The sequence below is a fragment of the Physeter macrocephalus genome, chromosome 4 (assembly GCF_002837175.3).
Source record: "Physeter macrocephalus isolate SW-GA chromosome 4, ASM283717v5, whole genome shotgun sequence".
Classification (NCBI taxonomy): Eukaryota; Metazoa; Chordata; class Mammalia; order Artiodactyla; family Physeteridae; genus Physeter; species Physeter macrocephalus.
In genome coordinates, this window is record NC_041217.1 from 86,425,654 (window position 1) to 86,437,446 (window position 11,793).

Genomic DNA, 11,793 nt, shown 5'->3' on the forward strand with positions numbered 1-11,793 from the left:
TTATCTTTTTGTTTTGTTTATGGTTTCCTTTTCTGTGCAAAGCTTTTAAGTTTAATTAGGTCCCATTTGTTTATTTTTGTCTTTATTTATATTACTCAAGGAGAAAGGTCCAAAAAGATATTGCTGTGATTTATGTCAAAGAGTGTTCTGCCTATATTTTCCTCTAGGAGTTTTAAGAGTATCCAGTCTTATGTTTAGGTCTTTAATCTACTTTGAGTTTATTTTTGTATGTGGTGTTAGAGAATATTCTTATTTCATTCTTTTATATGTAGCTGTCCAGTTTTCCCAGTGCCACTTATTGGAGAGACTGCCTTTTCTTCATTGCATATTCTTGCCTCCTTTGTCATAGATTAATTAATCATAAGTGTGTAGGTTTATTTCTGGGCTTTCTATCCTGTTGCATTGATCTACATGTCTGTTTTGTGCCAGTACCTTACTGTGTTCATTTTTTAATTTTTTAAAACTAATTTTTATTGGAGTATAGTTGATTTACAATGTTGTGTTAGTTTATGCTGTACAGCAAAGTGAATCAGTTGTACATATACATATATACACTCTTTTTTCAACACTTTTTTTTTTTTAACTGTAGCTATGTAGTATATTCTGAAGTCAGGGTGCCTGATTCCTCCAGCTCTGTTCTTCTTTCTCAAGATTCTTTTGGCTATTCAGGGTCTTTTTTGTTTCCATACAAATTTTAAAATGTTTTGTTCTAGTTCTGTGCAATATGCCATTAGAACTTTGATAGGGATTGCATTGAAACTGTAGATTGCTTTGGATAGTATGGTAATTTTAAGAATATTGATTCTTCCAATCCAAGAACATGGTATATCTCTCTATCTGTTTACATCATCTTCAATTTCTTTCATCAGTGTCTTACAGTTTTCTGAGTACAGTTCTTTTGTCTCCTTAGGTAGGTTTATTCCTAGGTATTTTATTCTTTTTGATGCAATGGTAAATTGAGTTGTTTCTTTAATTTCTCTTTCTGATAGTTCATTATTATTCTATAGAAATGCAACAGATTTCTGTATACTAATTTTGTATCCAACAAATTTACTGAATGCATTGATGAACTCTAGTAGTTTTCTGGTAGCATCTTCAGGATTTTCTATGTATAACATCATGTTACCTGCAAATGGTGACAGTTTTACTTCTTCTTTTCCAATTTGGATTCCTTTTATTTATTTTTCTTCTCAGTCCTAGCTGTGGCTAGGGCTTCCAAGACTATGTTGAATAAAAGTGGTGAGAGTGGGCATCCTTGTCTTGTTCCTTATCTTAGAGGGAATGTTTTCATCTTTTCACTGTTAAATATGATGTTAGCTGTGGGTTTGTCATCTATGGCCTTTATTATATTGAAGTATGTCCCCTCTATGCCCACTTTATGGAAAGTTTTTATCATACATGGATATGGAATTTTATCAAAAGCTTTTCTTGCATCTGTTGAGGTGATCATATGGTTTTTATTCTTCAGTTTGTTAATGTTCTGTATCATATTGTTTGATTTGTGACTATTAAAAAATCCTTGCATCCCAGGGATAAATCCCACTTGATCATAGTGTATCATCCTTTTACTGTATTTTTGAAGTTGGTTTGCTAGTTATTTTGTTGAGGATTTTTGTATTTATGTTCATCAGTGATATTGGCCAGTTATTCTTTTTTTGTGGTATCTTTGTCTGGTGTTAGTATCAGGGTGATGGTGGTCTCATAGAATGATTTCAGAAGTGTTCCTTCCTCTGCAAGTTTTTGGAATAATTTCAGAAGGATAGGTGTTAACTCTTCTCTAAATGTTTGGTAGAACTCACCTATGAAGCCATCTTGTCCTGGACTTTTGTTTGTTGGGAGTTTTTAAATTACAGATTCAATTTCAGTATTTTTAATTGGTTTGTTCATATTCTCTATTTCTTCCTGGTTCAGTCTTGGGAGATTGTACCTTTCTAAGAATGTGTCCATATTTTCTAGGTTGTGCATTTTATTGGCATATTGTTGCTCATAGTAGTCTCTTATGATCCTTTGTATTTCTGTGGTGTTGGTTGTAACTTCTCCTTTATCATTTCTAATTTTATTGATTTGTGACCTCTCCCTTTTTTTCTTGATGTGTCTGACTAAAGGTTATCAATTAAAAAAAAAACTTTTCAAAGAACCAGCTAGGAGTTTCATTGATCTTTTAAATTAAAAAAAAAATTTTAGTCTCTATTTCATTTCTTTCTTCTCTGATATTTACGATTTATTTCCTTCTAAGTTTGGGTTTTGTTTGTTCTTCTTTCTCTAGTTGTTTTAGGTGTAAAGTTAGGTTGTTTATTTGAGATTTTTCTTGTTTCCTGATGTAAGTTTGTATCACTATAAACACTCCTCTTAGAACTGATTTTACTGTGTTCCATATGTTGTGAATTATGTGTTTTCGTTTTCATTTGTCTCTAGGTATTTTTTTTTACTTCCTCTTTGACTTGTTCAGTGACCCATTGGTTGTTTAGTAGCATATTGTTTAGCCTCCATGTGTTTGCAGTTTTTTTTTCTTATATTTGAATTCTAATTTCATAGACTTGTTGTTGGAAAAGATGCTTGATATGAGTTCAGTTGTCTTAAGTTTACCAAGCCTTGCTTTGTGGCCCCACATGTGATCCATCCTGGAGAATGTCCATTTGCACTTGAAAAGAATGTTTATTCTGCTGCTTTTGGACAGAATGCTCTATAAATATCAATTAAGTCCATCTGGTCTAATGTGTCATTTAAGGCTTGTTTTTCCTTACTGATTTTCTATCTGGATCATCTGTCCATTGATGTAAGTGGGGTGTTAATGTCCCCCACTATTAGTGTGTTAATGTCAATTTCTCCTTTTGTGCCTGTTAGCATTTGCCTTACACATTGAGTTGCTCCTATGTTGGGTGCATATGTATTTACAATTGTTGTATCTTCTTCTTTGATTGATGCCTTGATCATCATGTAGTGTCCTTCTTTGTGTCTTATAATAGTTTTTATTTTAAACTCTATTTTTATCTGATATAAGTATTGCTACTTTGGCTTTCTTTTAGAAAGTATTTTTAACCAAGTGGGTAAAAAAGCACAGCATGTCAAAATTAATATGATACTCTTAGAATATGTTGTAGGAGAAAATCTAAGTGACCTTGGGTTTGTTGATGACTTCTTAGATACAACACTAAAAGCATGATTCAGAAAAGAAAAAATATGATATGTTGGACTTCATTAAAATTAAAAACATCTGCTCTACAAAAGACATTGTTAATAGAATGAAAAGACAAGCCACAGACTGGGAGATAATCTCTGCAAAACACACATCAGATGAAGGACAAGGATCCAAAGTATACAAAGAACTCTTAAAATTCAACAAAAAAAATGAACAACCCAATTTAAAAATAGGAAAAAGATCTAAAAAGACATCTCCCCTAAGAAGATATACAGATGGCGAATAAGCATATGAAAAGTGCTCAGGATCATATGTCATTAGGGAGTTGCAAATTAAAACAACAGTTGGATAGCATTACACACATGTTACAATGCCTAAAATTTAAACAACTGAAAATACCAAATGCTGGTGAGGATTTGGAGCAGTGGGAGCTCTCGTTCATTGCTGGTTGGAATGCAAAATGGTACAGCCACTTTGAAAGACAGTTTGGAGGTTTCTTACAAAGTTAAACATGCTCTTACCACATGTTTCAGCAATCACACTTCTGGGTGTTTTACCAAATGAGTTGAAATTTTATGTCAACAAAAAAACCCTGCACATAAATGTTTCTAGCAAGTTTATTCATAATTGCTAAAACTTGTAAGCAAGCAGCATGTCCTTCGATAGGTGAATGGAAAAAAATTGTGGTATATCTGTGTAATGGAATAATGTTCATTGATAAAAAAGAAATGAGATATTAAGCCATGAAAAGACATTGAGGAACCTTAAGTACATATTACCAAGTAAAAGAAGCCAATCTGCAAGGGTTACATATTGTATGATTCCAACTATATGATATTCTGGGGAAGGCAAAACTATGGAGATAGGAAAAAGTTCAGTGGTTGTCAGGGGTTTTGGTGGAGGAAGGCAGGGAGGTAAAGAAGGAGGAATGAATGAGTAGAACACAGGAGATTTTGAGCATAGTAAAATAATTATTCTGTGTGATTCTGTGATGATGGATACATGTCAATATACATTTGTCAAAATCCATGGAATATACAACACAAAGAGTAAAGCCTAATGTAAACTATGGAATTCCCTGGTGGTCCAGCAGTTAGGAATCTGCGCTCCCACTGCAGGGTGCACAGGTTCGATTCCTGGTAGGGGAACTTAGATCCTGCAAACCATGTGGCACTGCCCAAAAAATATATAAAATAAAACAAAATCTTGTGTAACCTAAACTATGGACTTTAGTTAATAATAATGTATCATTGGTACGTATATTACAACAAATGTACCACAGTAATGTAAGGTGTTACTAAAAGGGGAAATTGTGGGGAGAGTAAAGGGGTATATAGCAACCCTCTATTCTTTTCAATCAGTTTTTCCTATAAACCTAAAATTGTTCAAAAAATAAAGTCTATTAATTTAAAACACTTTAATGGGACACCTCTAAAGTTTTACTTAAAAGAAAATTTATAGCAGTAAATGTCTATATTAGAAATGAAAAAAAGTCTGAAATCAATGGCTTCAGTTTGCTCCTTGTATTGGTCAGGGTTCTCCAGAGAACTAAGAGAACTTGTATGTATATATATACACAAAAGTGAATTATTTTAAGTAATTGACTCACACGATATGTAGATTGGCAAGTCCAAAATCTGCAGAGCAGACCAACAAACAAGAGATCCAGGAGAGAGCCAATGTTGTAATTCAAGTCCAAAAGCCATCAGGCTGGAGTATTCCTTCTTGCTCTGAGGAGTCTTCAGTTGATTGGATGAGGCTCAGCCACATTGTGAAGGACAATCTGTTTTATTCAAAGTTCACCAATTTTTCATCTTCCAGTTTTATCGAGATATAATTGACATACAACACTGTATAAATTCAAGGTGTACAGCATAATGATTTGACTTGAATACATCATGAAATGATTATCACAATTCATTTAGTGAACATCCATCATCTCATACAGATACAAAATTAAAGAAATAGAAAAAAAATTTTCCTTGTGTAAGAACTCAGGATTTACTCTCTTAACAACTTTTGTATGTAACATACAGCAGTGTTCATTATATTTATCATGTGTATCTTACATCCCTAATACTTATTTATCTTGTAACTGAAAGTTTGTACCTTTTGAATACATTCATCCAATTCCCCCTCCCCCGAACCCCTACCTCTGGTAACCACAATTCTGATCTCTTTATCTATGAGTTTGTTTACTTTTGAGGTATAATTGACCTACAATACTAAGTTAGATCCTTTTACACAACATAGTGATTTACAATTTCTATGCATTTCAAATTTATCACCACAATAAACCTGGTAACAATATGTCACCATACAAAGATACTACAGTTATTGACTATATTCCCCATACTGTTCATTTCACACCCTGTGACTTATTTTGTAATGAAAGTTTGTACCTCTTAATCTCTTTCAGCTATTTCTTTTTGCCCCCACTCTCCTCCCTCTGGAAACCACCTGTTTGTTCTCTGTATCTATATCTCTGTTTCTGTTTTATTATGTTTGTTCATTTGCTTTGTTTTTTATATTCCACGTATAAGTGAAATCATAAAGTGTTTGTATTTCTTTGTTTGACTTATTTCACTTAGCATAATACCAGGTAGGGCCATTCATGTTGTTGCAAATGGCAAGATTTCATTATTTTTTATGGTTGAGTAATATTCCATTGTGTGTGTGTGTGTGTGTGTGTGTGTGTGTACCATATTTTTATCCATTCATATGTTGATGGACACTTAGGTTGCTTCCATATCTTGGCTGTTGTAAATAATACTGCAATGAACATATGGGTGCATGTATCTTTTCAAATTAGTGGGCTTTTTTCTTCTTTTTTTTTACTGCACCACTCAGCTTGCAGGATCTTAGTTCCCTAACCAGGGACTGAACCTGGGCCATGGGAGTGAAAGTGCCGAGTCCTAACCACTGGAACACCAGGGAATTACCCAAGTTAGTGTTTTCACATTCTTTGGATAAATACCCAGGAATGGAATTGCTGTGTTATATGGTACTTCTATTTTTAGTTTTCTGAGGAATCTCCATACTGTTTTCCAAAGTGGCTGTACCATTTTATATTCCATCCAACAGTATATGAGGGTTACCTTTTCTCCACAACCTCTCCAACCCTTGTTATTTGTAGTTTTTTTGATAATAGCCATTCTAATGACTGTGAGGTGAAATCTCATTGTGGTTTTGATTGGTGTTTCCCTGATGATTAGTGATGTTGAGCATCTTTTCAGGTGCCTGTGGGCCATCTGTATGTCTTCTTTGGAAACATGCTTATTCAGGTCCTCTGCCCATTTTATAATTGGTTTGTTTGGTTTTTGATATTAAGCTGCATGAGTTCTTCCTATATATATATTTTAATATTAAGCCCTTATCAGATATATGGTTTGCAAATATCTTCTCTTGTTCAGTAGGTAGCCTTTTCATTTTGTTGACTGTTTCCTTCGCTGTGCATAAGCTTTTTAGTTTGATGTAGTCCCATTTGTTTATTTTTGCTTTTGTTTTCCCTGTTTCCCTGAGGAGACATATCAAAAAAAGTTACTAAGACTGATGTCAAAGAGATTACTGTTTATGTTTTCTTCTATTAGTTTAATGGTTTCCAGTCTTACATTTAGGTCTTTAATCCATTTTGAGTTTATCTTTGTATATTCTGTGAGAAAATTTATTTTTTTTTAAAAAAATTATTTATTTATTTATCTGGCTGCACAAGGTCTTAGTTGCAGCATGTGGGATCTTTTTAGTTGCAGCATGTGAGATCTTTTTAGTTGTGGCATGTGGGATATAGTTCCCTGACCACGGATCAAACCCAGGCCCCCTGCATTGGGAGTGTGGAGTCTTAACCACTGGATGACCAGGCAAGTCCCAGAAAATTTTTATTTCTAATTTCATTTTTTTTTTACATGTAGCAGTCCAGTTTTCCTGGCACCATTTATTGAAAAGATTGTCTTTTCCCCACTGTATATTCTTGCCTCCTTTTTCTATTAATTGACCATTTGTGTGTTATTTATGGCTCTGTATTCTGTTCCATTGATATATGTGTCTGTTTTTGTGCCAATACATACTCTTGATTCCTATAGCTTTGTAGTATAGTCTGAAGTCAGGAAGTATGATACCTCCAGCTCTGTTCTTCTTTCTCAATATTGTTTTAGCTATTCAGGGTCTTTTGTGTTTCCATACAAATTTTAGAATTTTTGGTCTAGAGCTGTAAAAAATGCCATTGGCATTTTAATTGGTATCACATTAAATTTATATATTGCCTTTGGTAGTATGGTCATTTTAACATTATGTATTCTTCTAAATCAGGAATGTGGCATATCTTTCCACCTGTTTGTGTCATCTTTAGTTTCTTTTATCAGTGTCTTATAGTTTTCTGAGTACAGGTCTTCTACTGCCTTAGGTATATTTATTCCTAGCCAGCACTAGCCTCAGGACCTGGCTTCACCCACCAGTTGTTGGGCACCAGCCCCAGAGTCTCCTGGACCCTGACTTCACTCACCATTGAGTGAGGACTAGCCCAGGAGCCCACTGGGATTCCACAGCCAGCCACCTCTTGACGTGGCCCCATCAACCGGTGGCCAACAGCCTCTCCACAAGACAACCAACCAAGCCTACCAGACCACTCTTAGAAATCATCCTGCAACAACAGAAGGAAACATGCAGCCCACATGAGGGGTATCCCTAGAGTATAGAGCACTGGTGACAAGAGGGGAGTGTGCTGCTGGAACACATAGGACTCTCCTACAAAAGGCCACTTCTCTAAAGTTGGGAAACTTAAACAACCTTCCAGATAAATAGAAATAAAAACACAAGTTAGGCAAAATGAGACTACAAAGGAACATGTTCAAAATGAAGGAACAAGATAAACCCCCCAAAAAGAACTAAATGAAGATGAGGTAGGCAATATACCTGAGAAAGAGTTCAGGGTAATATCCAGAATCAAGCACACAGAAAAAAGATAGGAAATATTGAATAGAGCATAAGAGACATATGAGATATTGATAAATGGTCTAACATATGTGTAATTGGATACAGTAAGGTGTGTGGGAGAGAGGGGGAGGGGGGATTGAGAAGAAATATTTGAAGAAATACTGGTGAGCAATTTTTGAAAATTAAATTATCAAAATACAGATTAAAGAAGGCCTATAAATCTTAAATAAGATAAATACAAAGAAAACCATACCTAGGAACTAATATCTTACATCTAGTTTTGCTTGATTATTTTCATTATGGATCATATTTTATTACCTCTTTGTATGCCTGATAATCTTGAACTGGATTCTAACATTGTCACTATTACCTTATTGAGTGTTGGATATTTTTGTATTGCTAAACATTTTCTTGAGTTTTGCTCTGGGATAGTTATTTTACTTGGAAACAGTTTGATACTTTCAGGTCTTGTTTGTATGGTGCATTAGGTGGATCTGGAGTGTAGAGATACTATATACAGCACCCATGAAATATGAATTTTTCCAGTCCAGAGGTGAGAATGGGTACTGATTCAAGCCCTGTGTGTTAGATACTGTTTCCCTCTATTCCTTTTGGATGGTTCTTTCCCCAGTTTTGTATTGTTTCCTTATGTGCTTATTAGTACTCTGCTGAATACTCAAGAGGGACTGTACAGATCTCTGGGATTCTCCTTCCATGCAATTATTTCCTCTAATAGTCTATCTTATCAACTCTAGCTGCCTTGTATCCTGGACCATCAGCTCCATCTTCACAACTCAGCTAGGCTGACATGTTCTTCCTCAGTTTCCACTCCCTGAGCTGTAGTATGGAAACTTTCTCAAAGCAGTAATCTGAGGCATTTGTAAGATTTACCTCATTTGTTTCCCATCTTTCAGGGATCACTGTCTGATGGGAATTTTTGCATCCCCCAAAACTTGTATGTTGAAACACTACCCACCCCCCCCATGTGATGATATTTGGAGATGGGCTTTTGGGAAGTAATTAGGAGAAGGCATGAGAGTGGAGTCCTCATGAATGATTAGTGCCCTTATAAGAATCAAGAGAGAGCTTTTTTCCTTTCTCTGTTCTCTTTCATGTGAGGATACAATGAGAAGTTGATAGTCTGCAACCCAGAAGAGGGCCCTCAGCAGAATCTGACCACACTGGCACCCTGATCTTAGACTTCCAGCCTCCAGAACTGTGAGAAATATATTTCTGTTGTTTATAAGCCACCCATTTTATGGTGCTTTGTTATGACAGCCCAAGCTGACTAAGACATTGTTCATTATTTGACTGTCTTGAAAAGTGTTGTTTCATGCATTCTTGTCTGGTTATTGTTATTGTCATTGCTTCAGGTAGGAGGGTAAATCCAGTCCCTATTACTCTGTCTTGTCCAGAAGTGGCTTTAAAAAGTTTTTTACTATTTTTGTAGTCACTTCTGATATAACATGACATATACATTCCTAAAAATCACCACAGTATGCAAAATTATGCAATAAAAACCCATTTTACTCAAGGGAAAATGAGGTTATGAGCACAATACCAAAAAATTCTGACATATTAAACAAAAGACAAGGACTAAATAAAAATATAAGTACAGTTTTTAACATGTTAAATGACTACTAAATACATAAATACTATAGTAAACATGGCACTTTACCTTGTGAAAAAGCTGAAATTTACTTGTGGAAGGGCATGCCCTTCCTGCCAGCCTGCCCACCTCCCACTCCCAGCATGCTGTATGTGTGAGGAAGAGAACAAAAGAGATTTTTTAAAAGTGAAAGAAATTGGAATTAAACAGAAAAATAACAAATCTGGACTATTCCTTAACTTGCTTCTGAGTGGACAGACATTGATAATCCCAGAGCAATGTGGGAGAGAGACAACAGAAACAACTTAAAGCTGTCTTTTTCCGACCTATTCTTTCCCTGTTTTCTGTGCTTGGACTGTAGCTACTTTCTTCCCTACACATACATTTTAAGACAGCCTTCAGCTCCCTCAGGAGTTTTCAAAATTTCTCTTAGTTCTTAGAATATATGTTTCCCTTTTAAAATTTAGAGAAAGGAACAAGCAGCTCATAGTAGTTCATCATCGTAGCAGGATTCAGCAAATGTTGTATTATAATTGTTATGTATAATACTTGCAAAGAAAAATCTCTGCTGTATTTATAGTTATTTCTCCTTTTCATTCTGTATTTTGCTTACTTGCATCTTTCCTCTTTTTTGCTTGATTAATCTCGCTAAAGGTCTATTTCTATTATTGATTTTATCAAAGAATCAGCTTATGGCTTTGTTAGTTTACTGCATTATTTTTGTTGTTATATACTTCACTTACTTATTCTTATTTCCTTTGGTATTCTCTCCTGCTTTTTAAAACACTTCTAAATTGGATGCTTAACTCATGTGTTTAAACATTCTTATTTTATGACAAATGTGTTTAAATCACTTAATTTCCATTATGATTTCATCTTTAACCCAAGGGTAATTTAGTAATAGGTTATTCAGTTTCTAAATATGTCTTCAAGCTATTCTTAATTATCTGGATAGCTTATTTTAATCAATTTGTGGTTGGAAAACATAGTATGTATAGAATTAATCCTTCAGCCCTAGTAGAGCTTCCTTTGTAGCCTATCACATTATTTTTATACGTATTCTATATGTGCTCAAAAATAATGTGAACTATCCGATGAGTGGATTATTTACACATCTGATGTCTCAACCTGGTTTACTGTATTGTTTAAAATTTTTATATTTATGCCTATCTTTCTCTGCTTCAACTATTAATTTCTCAGAGATGTACGTGTGTAAAGTAATCCTCTACATTTGTTGACTTATTAATCTCTTCATTTCTGTCAGTTGTTGCTTAAATTTGTCACTCTTTTAGCTAACAAGAACTATATTTTAATATGCTCTAATTTCTTTTTGGTCCCTCGTCCCTTTATCTGTGCTGTTATGCTATTCTCTGTGCATCTGTTTCTTCATCTGAATGTAATATTTTTTACTAGTTGTTAAGAGTAAACAAGTTAATATTTGTAAAGCACTTAGAATAGTACTTAGCGTGTAGTATTACGTGTTTGGTTAGTATAAAAATGGCTAGAGGTGGTCATTGAAACCACAGGCATGGTTGAAATCACTTGAGGAGACAGGACAGTTTGAGAAAATAAGAGGATAAATCATCAAGATTTAAGGAACTCTTCAGTTTAATGGCCAAGTGAGGGATAAACCTTCAAAAGAAACTGAAAAGGAGTACATAAAAAGGTAGAAGGAAATCCAAGAAAGTATATTACCAATGGCACCAAGAGTGAAGAATTAATTAACAGTGCTGCTGAATAAAGATTTGAACAAACCTTTATACTATTTGTGATAAATAGTTATCAATTGAAACAGCTAAATGGGTGGTTTAATGAGTACAGTGGACACTCTGATGCATCTCCCAGACCTCCCTTGAGAAATGAAGGTCTTATTCTGCCAGTTACTGGGAGTGCTGCCAGCAGACATGCCTCAGATATCAGCCTCCTTGAGGAATTACTTTGGCTAAGGAGATCATCCTTGCCTAAGGTCATGCACCCTTCCTTGGCAAAGCCTGCATCCCACTGGGGAAAACTTTAAAAGTTCATCTTAAAAAAAAAAGGGTCATCTTAATTTTAGAGCTCTATGTGGGATGGTCTAAAGCCTTTGTTGAGACTGGGCATCACAACCCAATGTCTC